Source organism: Phyllobates terribilis, unplaced genomic scaffold (assembly GCF_046119375.1).
Source record: "Phyllobates terribilis strain yellow unplaced genomic scaffold, ASM4611937v1 Scaffold_7__3_contigs__length_470593459, whole genome shotgun sequence".
Lineage (NCBI taxonomy): Eukaryota > Metazoa > Chordata > Amphibia > Anura > Dendrobatidae > Phyllobates > Phyllobates terribilis.
In genome coordinates, this window is record NW_027362767.1 from 36,035,126 (window position 1) to 36,048,515 (window position 13,390).

Genomic DNA, 13,390 nt, shown 5'->3' on the forward strand with positions numbered 1-13,390 from the left:
CAGGAACTGTCTCCCAGAAGTCAGGACAGCCTGTAGATGAATACTACTTAGCGGTAGAAAACAGTTACAGAGACGAGGGAATGGACCTTACCAATGAAGGAGTCATTCGACTGATGACAAAAACTTTTATAGAGAATCTTAACCCAAAACTTAGGGAAAAGTTCAAGGCTGCAACTCCTGATTGGAGAACCCTAGATGATCCCCAGATAGTCAGACAAAAACTATTAGGGATAGAAATGGATATGCGTGAGGCAGCATCCAAACCCATCAGAGTAGCAGCAAATAATAGTCTGGTCAATAAAAACAACAGATCAAATCAGACCTATGACAAAGGGAACTTGGATAAGAAAACTAATCCATGTCACTACTGTAAGAAACCAGGACATTGGATTAGAGAATGCAGGAAAAAAGCCAGGGATATAGAAGATGGTACCTATGTCCCAAGAGAATCACAAGAAAAGACAGTACAGGCTTCTGCTCCTGCAGCAAGCGAGTGACTAGACGTGATGCAAACCACTTTGACTGGAAGGCGCCCAATAATTCAGGTAAAAGTAGCAGGAAAACAATGCCCTTTTCTAATAGATACCGGAGCAACTTCCTCCGTCCTCAATGAAGACGCCTTACCAAATGCTGATTGTTTATCAGATGATGTAACCTATACCGAAGGGTATGATGGAGGAATCAGGCCACTCCCATATAGTATTCCCCTTGAAACAAAGATAGGATCTAAAATATTTTTATCTAAATTTCTTTTTGTCAAAGGGGCACCTACTTGTCTTCTAGGTACAGACCTATTAAAGCAGACAGAAATGAATATCCAATTTTTGGAGGATGGTAGAGTCCAAATTTTGGTGCCTGATGACCAAGAGTCTCTAGAAAACATTGTAAAAGTCCAAGCCTTAGAGGATGAGAAAGATCCTGCCCCTACCCAAATTATTTTAGATCTTTCTGAGGTACCAGAAAAATTATGGGCACAACATGACACCGATGTAGGACTAATGCCAATAGCTCCAGTAAAAGTCACTCCTGTTCCAGGTGTGACACTACCCCAATTGAGACAGTATCCTATTAGTGCCCAACAAGAACACGCCATAGGAGAACAGATAAAAGATTATCTAAAAACTGGAGTACTGATAGAAGTAAAGTCACCAGCCAATACACCGTTGTACCCCGTAAAAAAGAAATCTACTGAGGGGTCAGCTGCTAGATACCGGATGGTACATGATTTAAGAGAGATAAATAAAATTTTGGAACCTATTACTCCTGTTGTACCAAATCCACACACGTTGCTATCACAGATCCCAGCAACAGCACGAGTATTTTCTGTCATAGACTTATCAAATGCATTTTTTTCAGTACCATTACACCCAGACTGTTACAAACTGTTTGCATTTACATTTAAGAATAGACAATTAGCATGGACAAGATTACCACAGGGTATGATACATTCACCTACCTTGTACTCAGAAGCTATGAGATCAGTTCTTCAAAATTTCAAACCTACGGATGAGGTTGTAATTCTCCAATATGTTGATGACCTATTGTTATGTGCCCCTGCTCAAGAGTCCGCAAACAGCAACACAATAAGGTTGTTAATATTTCTAGCAGACATGGGCTGTAAAGTTAACAAGAAAAAAGTACAACTTTGTATGACTACGGTAGTATTTCTAGGACACTGCATTTCACAAGGTATTCGGCACCTCACCGCCGACAGACTAAAAATCATTAGAGATCTTGTTCCTCCCAAGAACTACAAAACATTAAGAGCATTTTTGGGAATAGTATCACACTGCAGACAATGGGTTATACATGCTAGTCAGCTTATGCAACCTCTATATGATTGTTTAAAAATCGAGCCTTTTCAGTTAACTGAATCAGCGCTCATAGCCTTTCAAGACCTCAAGAAAGGTCTCATGTCAGCCCCGGCCTTGGGAATCCCAGACTACGCCAAACCATTCCAATTAATGGCTGCGGAAATGTCTAATCATGCTACAGGAGTACTAACACAGAAACATGAAAATAAACAAAGACCTGTCGCATACTATTCTGCTCAATTAGATAATGTTACCAAAGCTGCACCATCATGTGTCAGAGTAGTAGCAGCTGTCTCTCTTTTGGTAGAAAAAGCCTCAGAAATAGTACTAGACCATGCCCTAATAGTACAAACTACACATGATGTACATGGCATACTGAATCAGGTATTGCCAAAACACATTTCAATGGCTAGACATCTTAGATTACAATGCTCCTTACTAATGCCACCAAACCTCACTTTTCGCCGCATATTGTCTCTAAATTTAGCCACTCTGTTACCACTAGAGACAAAGGGGGGAGTGGAAGGAGGTCAGGAAGACGAAGATGAAAATTTTTTACAATACCACGAACAAGACAATATAATACATGATTGCTTACAGTGTATAGAACAAGAAACACAAGGGCTACCTAATGTACAGGACACCCCTCTTGACAATCCAGACCTACATATGTATATAGATGGAAGTAGGTATGCAGATGAAACTGGTAACTTTCACACAGGTTATGCCATTGTATCAGATTATGATGTTATTGAAGCTGAGCCAATGCAGACCAGCTGTTCAGCCCAGGAAGCTGAACTATTAGCTCTAATACGAGCATTACAGTTAGTAAAAGAAAAAACCGCTAATATTTTTACTGATTCTAGATATGCATATGGTATTGTACATGATTTTGGATGTATATGGAGAGCTAGAGGTTACATGACAGCTTCAGGTCAACCAGTAAAACATGGACAAATGATTAGACAAATCCTAGAATCAGCTGCCTCAACCAAACAAGTAGCAGTAATAAAAGTACCTGCACATGTAAGACTCGACACCGAGATAGCTAGGGGTAATGACCGAGCCGACAAGGCTGCTAAGCAAGCTGCAGTAAAACCTCTGACAACTGACCACACTATTAGTGCAGTATCAGAATTTGACTTAATTACACGGCTCAAAGAAGCCCACCAGCAGGTGAGTAGAGAAGAAAAAGAAGAGTGGCAGAAACAGGGGGCAGAAGAAAAAGAAGGACTATGGAGAAAAGGAGATGAGCTTTGTCTCCCCCGAGCGTGGTACCCTGTTGTGGTCAGTGAAGCCCACGGACCTACACATGTGTCTGCAAACGGTATGATACAGAGGGTCAGACAGAAGTGGTTAGCCCCAGGGTTCGGCCAGGTAGCTCGAGCAAAATGTGGTTCTTGTGAAATCTGTTTAGCCCACAATCCAGGACAGACTGTTAAGACCCCCCAGAAGCACCATGTAAGACCACTATATCCGTTCCAGAGACTTCAGATCGATTACATCCAGATGCCTAAGCATGGACACTATGAGTATGTACTGGTATGTGTGGACATGTTTTCGGGGTGGCCAGAGGCTTATCCAGTTCATACAGCCACGGCTAAAGCCACTGCAGTAAAAATAGCACATGAACTGGTACCCCGTTATGGTATCCCAGAAGTGATCGAGTCAGATAGAGGTACACATTTTACTGGAGAGATCTTTCAGAATGTAATGAAAATGTTGTGTATAAAAAGTGAACTACACACCCCTTACCACCCACAGAGTTCTGGTAAGGTTGAGAGAATGAATGGAACACTTAAGTTAAAAATACAGAAAGCCATGGCAGAAACACAGAAACCATGGACTGAGTGTCTCCCAATAGCATTGTATTCAGTCAGAAACACCCCCCAGGGAAAGAGCAAACTCACCCCCCATGAAATATTGTTTGGTAGAGTTGCCAATACAGGATTGTATTTCCCACAGACTTTAATGTTAGAAACTGAAAGCTTAACTGCTTATGTACAAAATTTATGTAAGCATGTGTCTAAAATACACTCTTTAGTGTTCTCTTCCATTCCAGATCCAGATTCCATCGAGGGAACGCACAAGCTGCAACCAGGAGACGAAGTTTACGTAAAAAAACATAACAGAAGAACGCTAGAACCCAGATTTGAGGGTCCATATCAGGTGTTATTGACAACTCCAACTGCAGTAAAATTGGAAGGAAAATCAGCATGGGTACATGCAAGCCATTGCAAAAAGAAATAGTGGTGATTGTACTTGTGTTAGCTATAACGATAGATCAGGGAGACCTGTGGGATAAACTAAGTTCCCCAAAACCTACAGATAATAAATTTATAAAACATCATGAGACATTGGTAAACGGGCTGCTCGATGGCGGACAGAAAATAGCAGACTGTTGGATTTGTACGCATTCTCCAATATCAGCCACGAGCATACCCTTCCTGGCCGTACCCATGACCCCTGAGGAAGTGTTTACATGGACTAATTGCTCAGACAAATTAGCAAATAACCAAACCGTTAATTCTAGATTATGGAACACCACTGTTGCCATCCCAGTTGTGGGGTGGGTGGGATTTCCCTGGTGGCAAGGTAATATGACCGGAAAAATAAACAACTTACAATATTTAGCGTTTAAAGGAGGTGTATGGGTTCCTAGAAATAAGACGGGACTAACAGACTTAGGGTTAATTCCTACAGAAAATATACAACTCAGTTTTAGTAGCACAGTATCTTCTTCTCAACCTTTTAAACCTGATATAGTAGAAAAATACATACACAATAATGGTTGGAAATATTCACAATTATTCCCCGATGGAAACAATGATACATGTTCAAAGATACCAGGTAATATATTATGTAATGAGTCAAGTGCATATGACCCAGGTACACCGACTTGTGAAAATCCAGATGCAGGATACTGTAGTCCATTAGGTCAAAAACCCCCTTGGTGTATACTTCAGAATGTATCTAAATTTTTAGATTTGGTACATAGGTTGGTGCTCCAACACTCTGCAATATGGGATCTGCCTGAAGGAACCTTCTGGATTTGTGGAAATGGAGCATACAAATGGCTCCCAGTAGGAATAAAAGGTGCATGTACTCTAGGACGCTTAACACCGGCCACATTTATAGTTCAGAATCAGCAGGTAGATATGCAAGCAGTACCTAAACACACACTATACAAAAGAGCAGCCGACAACTCGCCTAGACCTTCAGGTAGGCCACATGTGGTCCAAATGGGAATTCCTAATAAAATATTCAGCACTTTCTTTGTGTATCCAATGTTGATGCAGATGTGGGATAAATTAGTTCAGGCCACCGACTATCTAGATGATCAGATATGGAATATTATGGATATACTTAATACTAGTATAGCTGTCCAAAATCAACTTATAATTGTTACTAATCAACATACTGTAGTGTTAGACTACCTAACTGCGGCCCAGGGAGGAATGTGTCAAATTATTGGTCCAACCTGTTGTCATTACATAGATCCAAACAGTACAATGAGTATGAGGTTCAAGCTGGCAGATATACAACGATTACGGGATGAATATGACAGACACAATGACCAAAATAAAGATAGCTGGTGGTCAGACACCTTCTCCTTTCTCAACCCAAAGAACTGGTTTAAGGGTATTGGAGGTTGGGTGGCTGGAATTCTGCAAGGTATATTACAGATTGTGCTAATTATAGTAGTCATATATGTAGTGTTTAAAATAGGATTAAAAATTATTTTAATATGCATAAATAAGCTTTGTAACACGGACTCAAGAATATGAAAGAAAAGAACTCCCGGACCAGGTCTTCTACCAAAAGTCCATAAGGAAGAATCAAAGGGGGGACTGAGAGGATGATAGGAGTTATACTTCACCCAAGACTACGATGTAAGACACAGATGAAGTTATTCTTCCCTTATCTGGACATTTGGACTGACGCCCAGAAATTAGATTGTAACTTGTTTTTAGCTGTCTCAGCAACCTTCTACTGCTATGAATTATCACTTTTCTGTTTATGAAACTTTCTTATCAACATTCCACTGCTATGAATCATCACTTCACTGCTTGTGAAACAAAGGCATTTTACTGCGCATGTGTGACAAAAAAAAAAAAAAAAAAAAAAAAAAAATTATGATTATTAGTATAAATAAAGGGACCGCACCTCTAGACGCAGACGCGCTCAGGGGCTTCCCAGTACTTGATTATACACTACGTGTCTGTGTATTTCTTGTTACGGGGATACCCCGACTCCAACAAGGACCCTCCATGGCTGAATGATCCTAACAACTTCTTTTAGCGGACAATGTGATAAGATCCCTTTCTTACGGCCACGCCAATCGCTACAAATTCCAGATGAGGCACAAAAACAGCAGGTGCTTCAACGGATATCAAGTGCTCCTTTAAGTGGGCTCTCCTCCACATCAACTTCAACATCACAAATACTCCAGTCCTCAAAGGTGTCACCCAAATCGCACTTGCTTCCTCACAGCTCCCAAATCTCCAGCTGCCCGTCTGAGTATGAGGTAGAACAGATGGTTGAGTCTGCAGAGCTGTTTACTCATACTATAGCCTGGGAATCAGAGGTCGACTCCAGCGCTTCTGTGAATCCAGATGAGGAAATGATCTGCACTGATGCCCAGAATCTTTATGAGTCGGATCCAGGACCAGACGCAGAAGGTTCTGACCATAATGTAGACCCTCATTCCCAAACTGTAACTCCTGTTGGTGGAGACAATGAGGAAGACGATGATAAGACTCAAATACCTGATTGGAGCGACAACTTTAGTTTTTTGTCAGGGCAGGAACAGGTTGGCTCTGAGGACGACGGGTGTGATAACGCACAGGGTGATGATGATGAGGTCGGAGATCCCACTTACTGTCAACCCACAGTCAGCCAAGAGATGAGGTCAGCAGAGGAGGTGGAGGAAGATGCTAGTGACGACGAGGTCAGGTTGCGCCTTCCTGGACAGAGACGTAGTACTGGAAGCACGTCAACAACTGCATCCTCAAACACAACTCTGCCTCTCACCACAAGTCGTGGTGGCTCTTCAGGTCGCATGGGTGCTAAGCCTTGCATAGCCTGGGCATTTTTTCAGATCGATAAAGATGACCCAACTCGTGTTATCTGTAACATTTGTCAGCAAAAGCTAAGTAGAGGCCAAAAAATACATAGTTTGAGTACTTCATGCATGAACCGGCACATGGACATGAAGCATAAGTTGCAGTGGGAAGCTCAGTGTGCTACAATGCGGTCTAGCCGGCCGGGCCAACCACCGTCTGCCATATCTTGTGCATCCGCGGCCTCTTCATCCTCTGTGACTGGGGGGACAGCAGTCACACCTGTTTTGGGGCGCAGACCTGCCACCTCTTTACCCGCAACAGCCAGCGTGATTGGCAGGTCATCATTTTCTTTGGAGGTGGTAACACCAGCTGGTCTTGAGCGCTGTCCGACATCGATAGCACCACCTTTGGATCAAGGCAACCTAACATGTCCGCCTGCATCTTCCTCACAGATCGGCAGTTTGCCGGGGACACCCTTATCAACCCCGTCTAAGCACAATAGCCAGCCCTCGGTCCCTCAGATGTGGACAAGTAAAAGACCATTTCCTCCTAGCCATGAGAAAGCTAAGAGGTTGAATTTCACCATCTGCAAGCTCTTGGCTACAGAAATGCTGCCTTTCCGCCTGGTGGACACAGAGGATTTTCGAGACCTTATGTCCGTCGCAGTGCCCCAGTACCAGATGCCCAGTCGGCACTACTTCTCAAAGAAAGGTGTGCCTGCGCTCCACCAGCATGTCGCACACAACATCACCGCTTCTTTGAGAAACTCTGTGTGTGACAGGGTGCATTTCACCACAGACACTTGGACGAGTAGGCATGGACAGGGGCGTTACATGTCGCTGACTGGGCACTGGGTAACTATGGTGACAGCAGGACAAGGGGCTGCTGTCCAAGTCTTGCCGTCCCCACGAGTTGTGCGTCAATCCTCTTTATGTCATTTTTCCTCCACTGCTTCTGCCTCCTCAACCTCCTCTCGGTCTTCCACCTGCACCCAAAGCCTGTCTGGTCATGCCACAAGCTTTCTAACTGCGCAGAAGGGATCCTGCACACCTCCTTACTATGCTGGCAGTAGGGCTCAACGTCATCAGGCGGTTTTTACATTGAAATGTCTGGGAAATGTGAGTCACACAGCTGAGGAGTTGTGGTCAGCTCTGGAGAACCAATTTCATGAATGGTTGTCTCCACTGGACCTGAAACCAGGGAAGGCCGTGTGCGACAATGCTGCAAACCTGGGTGCGGCCCTTCGCCGGGGCAATGTCACACACGTGCCTTGTATGGCTCACGTGTTGAACCTGGTTGTCCAGCAATTTTTAGCCCACTATCCCAGACTAGATGGCCTTCTGCAGAGGGCACGGTCGCTGTGTGCTCACTTCCGCCGTTCGCATCCCGCAGCTCAGCGACTTACATCTCTACAGAAGTCGTTGGGCCTGCCACTTCACCGGCTAAAATGCGATGTGCCTACCCGGTGGAATTCAACTCTGCACATGTTGCAGCGACTGTGGCAGCACCGACAAGCCCTGGTGCAATACGTTCTGACGTATAGCCTGGGCCAACGAGATTCAGAGGTGGGGCAAATCACGCTGGAGGAGTGGTCTCAGATCAGGGACCTATGCACCCTTCTGCACAGTTTTGAAATGGCGACGAAGATGTTTAGTGCTGACGATGCCATTATCAGCATGACTATTCCGGTGATTTACATGCTGGAGCACATGTTAAACAGAATTCGGAGTCAGGTGGTGGCACAAGAGGAGGTGGAGGAAGTAGAGGAGGAGGAGTTGTATGCGGAAGGGCTAACATCTGCAAGGTCCAGACGGTCGGCAGCACCAGGGCGGCAGGCATGTGAGGGTGGGGGAGATGATTTTACCAGGGCGCATGGTAGCAGCCAAACTAGTGAGGAAGGTGCAGGAGCCCAGGAAGAAGTGGAGGACGAACTGATGGAAGACTCATCAGATGAGGGAGACCTTGATCACATTTCTGTTGTGCGAGGTTGGGGGGAGAGGACAGAGGAAGGAAGCATGATTGTTACCTCGCCACCAACACAACAGGGACTTGGTGCTCCTGGATGCGCAACACACATGAGTGCCTTCTTGCTGCACTACCTGCAACATGACCCTCGAATTGTGAGAATTAGAAATAATCCTGACTACTGGGTTGCCACACTGTTAGATCCCCGGTACAAAAGTAAATTTGCAGAAATTATTCCTGCCATAGAAAGGGATGCACGCATGCAGGAGTATCAGCAGAGACTGTTGCAGAATCTTACATGTGCTTTTCCACAAAATACCAGTGGTGCACGTAGTGAATCTCACAGTTCCAACTTGCCAACCGTGGGACCGTCAAGTGTTCAGCACTCAAACCGTAACAGAACCACAGTATCTGCTGGTAACATCAATTTTGCGGAATCATTTCACCACTTTTTTAGCCCATCCTTTGCAAGGCCACAGGAGACAAGAAGTCTGACACATAGTCAACGCCTAGAGACGATGGTACAGGAGTATCTCCAAGTAAACATTGAAGCCACGACTGTGTCACTGGACCCTTGCTCTTTTTGGGCTTCCAATCTGGATAAATGGCCGGAGCTAGCCACTTACGCCTTGGAGATCTTGTCATGCCCCGCAGCCAGCGTTCTGTCTGAACGTGTGTTCAGCGCTGCTGGTGGTGTGCTGACAGATAAGCGCACGCGGCTCTCCACTGATAATGTAGACAGACTCACGTTCATAAAGATGAACAAATCATGGATCCGAAATGACTTTTCTACCCCTGTGTCATCCTGGGGAGAGTAAAAGCTTGATGATTGGTTAAAATCACCCTACCAACCGTTTTAAGCTTTCAAATTACTAATCATGTTTATCTGTATCTTGACTGGAAAATAATTTGGGCTTTGTAGCAGTGTGCAGCACTGATCCTATTAGGCCATCTATAATAAGCTTCACCAGATTTAAAATTAAAAATAATTTTTAGCTGCATCTAGCCCGGAAAATAATTTTGGGGCTCCGAGATGCGCAAGACACATAAGTGCCTTCTTGCTGCACTACCTGCAGCATGACCCTCATATTGTCAGAATTCGAAGTAATCATGACTACTGGGTTGCCACACTCTTAGATCCCCCAAACTTTTCGATCAACCTTTTCATTTTAATAAAGACCAAAAAAATGGTCATTTTTGAAATTATAAGCATTAGCAGGTTGTTAGAAACTGAAATCAAACAGTTTTCAACTCAAAACTTTATTCTAGGTGATGTTACATTTTCACATAGGACCCCTTGTTCGAAAGGAGCTTCTGAACTCTCTCGTCCATTGAATTTGTCAGGTTTTGGATGGTTTCTGCTTCAATTGTTTTGCATGAGGACAGAATACCCTCCCAGAGCTGTTGCTTAGATGTGAACTGCCTCCCGCCATCATAGACACTCCTTTTAATGATGCTCCAAAGGTTCTGAATGGGGTAGAGGTCAGGGGAGCATGGGGGTCACACCATAAGTTTGTCCCCTTTTATGCCCATATCAGCCAGAGATGCAGATGTTTTATGTGCAGCATGAGATGGTGCATTATCATGCAGAAAAATGATCTTGCTGTGAAATACACGGTTCTTCTTCTTGAACCATGGCAGGAAGTGCTGTTTGAGAAAATCCACATACATTATGGAGTTCATCTTTAGCGCCTTCAGGGATCCTAAAGGGGCCGACAATCTCTCTCCCCATGATTCCAGCCCAAAACATTACTCCACCTCCTCCTTGTTGGCGCTGTAGCCGTGTTTGCGTGGGGTGTCCATCAACCAGCCATCCTCCACTCCATTCATCTGGACCATCGAGCGCTGCACGGCACTCATCCGTGAACAAAACAGTTTTGAAATCAGTCTTCATGTAATGTTTGGCCCACTGGAGCCGTTTCTGCTTGTGTGAAGTGGATAGAGGAGGTCGACAGGATGGCATATGCACAGCTGCAAACCTCTGAAGGACCCTGCATCTTGTTGTTCGGGGGACGTTGGAGGCACAAGCAGCTTCAAAAACTTGTCTGCTGCTATGACAAGGCTTTTTTGCCGCTGCTGTTTCAACCTGACGTAATTGCCTGTAGGAAAGAGTCCTCAATTTGCCCTTATCAGCACGCACACGTGTGTACTGTGAATCAGCTACATACTTCTTGATTGCCAAGACACTTCATCCTGATCATCGCACAATGTTGATTGTAGTCATGCCTTGACCTAAACACTCCACAATTTGTTGCTTCTCAGCAGCCGACACATCCTTTTTCTTTCCCATTTTGGCAGAAAATGTAGGCTGCTTAATAATGTGAGAGAGCCTTCTTAAGTAGTCTTGCCTTTCATTGGACACACCTGCCAAACTAATTAGCACAGTTGTCTGCAATTGCTTACAGTGATATAAAGAGCCCTGACACACATCACCATCAATGAGTTTAACTGACAAACAAACAAATTCTTCCCTTATCACTCCTAAACACTTTTTGCATAATAATTTGGAACGCGGTGTACATGTGCTTTTCCACAAAACACCAGTGGTTCACGTAGTGAATCTTACAGTTCTAACTTGCCAACCGTGGTCTGTATGGAATTGTTCAATAAAGGGCCCAAAATTAAGATAACATAGATGGGAGAGGTCTCTATGAATAGGAATTCCTAAGTATTTGATACCCTGTGAGGGCCAGGCAAAGGGAAAGTTGGACTGGATGGAATCCTATATGGATTTAGGGAGGGAGACATCGAGGGCCTCAGACTTCGCTGCATTGATTTTAAAATTTTACCATGTAACAAAGTGATCTATTTCAGCCATAACAGCAGGGATGGATATATGTGATTGAGTGATATATACTAGGACATCATCAGCAAATAGAGAGCACTTGTACTCGGTGCCTCCCACCTCAATCCACCTAATATTGGGGTTATGGCGAATTGATGAGAGCAGGTGCTCCGTCACTAGGATGTATAAGAGAGGGGACAGAGGACATCCCTGCCTTGTCCCATTGGTGATTGTGAAAGGTGATGAAAATGTTCTGACGCACCCCCTGGGCCTTGGGACACCCGGAGCCGGACCCTTTTTGGTGGATGCTGGTGGTTGTAGTCTCCGTGGCGGCGATCCGGTTCCGTGGCTCAGGGCGGTCAAACCAGTGGCGGAACTATTTATGTGGTTTTGATGTTTAAATGTCCGACTACGCCACCCGTGGATTGCGGTCAGAGTGAACCACCGCTACAGGGCAGACCGCTAAGGCTGGTGTTGTGGGTGCAGCAGAGCGTAGCATAACTCCCCACGGGAGGAGTATAGCCTCAGGGCAGTGTATGCGGAGGATGGGGGTGATGGTGCAGGGCAGCAGCAGTAACGACACGGAGTCAGTGATGCAGTTCAGGGCCTTTACTCACAGTTCTTATTATCCAGACCACGTCTGCAGGTAACGGCTGCCCACGTCGTACTGTGCTCACCAGGTGAGGGGCTCAGACAACTCCCAGATAACTTTGGAGCGCTTCACAGGACCCCCTTTGTGTGTCCTTTGTCTGGCCTTTCTTACCAACACTTCTGTCCGGCTGCCTCGGGCCTCCTCTTGGTAAACTTGGCGCCAGTTTCCCTGACCCTATGTGGTGCCTTCCTAGCGGGTGGAGCAAGGGGCTGCGCCACATAAAATGTCAGAGCCTCCGGTTTCTAGCTGAGGGTCGTTTCCTGCCTCCACTAGTTCGGGGACCGGTCTCCCCCTTTGGCCTGACCCCTCCACGCAGGTGGATTCGGGCGTGCGGTGGCGACTCGCCCGTCCGCACCCCTGGGATCCCTTCATTCCTCGTTCCTGGAGCCTTCTCCGCTCCTCTTCCTTCCTTCTCCCTCTTGCAGGCCTGGGCCTCTGTTACTAGGCCCGCCTCCGGAGCAGAGCTCATGCAGAGCCCCTGCTCCCTGCCACTTCTGCTCAGACTTCTCTGCACTGAACTAAGATGGTGCCCACCTTTTATACTCCCTTCTCAATGCACCCAGGAACTGCTTCCTCCCTGCTCCTGCACTGCAGGGTTCCCCTTCCTCAGTGTTCCCTCCCCCCACTCCAGCCAGGGACAGGGACTGTCGTGCCCATCTCAGGGGCATATTGGTCGCCCTGCCCCACGGCAATGTGGTGTAATGCATGCAGGTGTCGGGTCCTGATCCACACTCCATCCTTATCTGAGAGTGAGATATCACACCTCTGGGTGAGGTGCAATACGTCTGTAGCAACCGAGCCCTCGGTGCTACAGTTCCATTTATCTTCAGCCTAGGTGACGTATTGTGATACAGGGCCGTGATTTTGGCTATAAAAGGGTCCCCTAGACCCCTGCCCCAAGCTTTTTAAGAGAATCATATATGGCGTGCCAGGAGACTCTATGGAATGCTTTCTCAGCATCCAACGAGAGTATCTACTTACAAGTTTTTAACTGCATCTAGCCCAGGAAATACTTTGTGCCTAGTAGCAGTGTCTGCTAGTCAGCGGATTATCCCGGCTGTTAAGCAAGCTACACCACCTGTAGTTTGGACACTTAATTTTTTCAAAG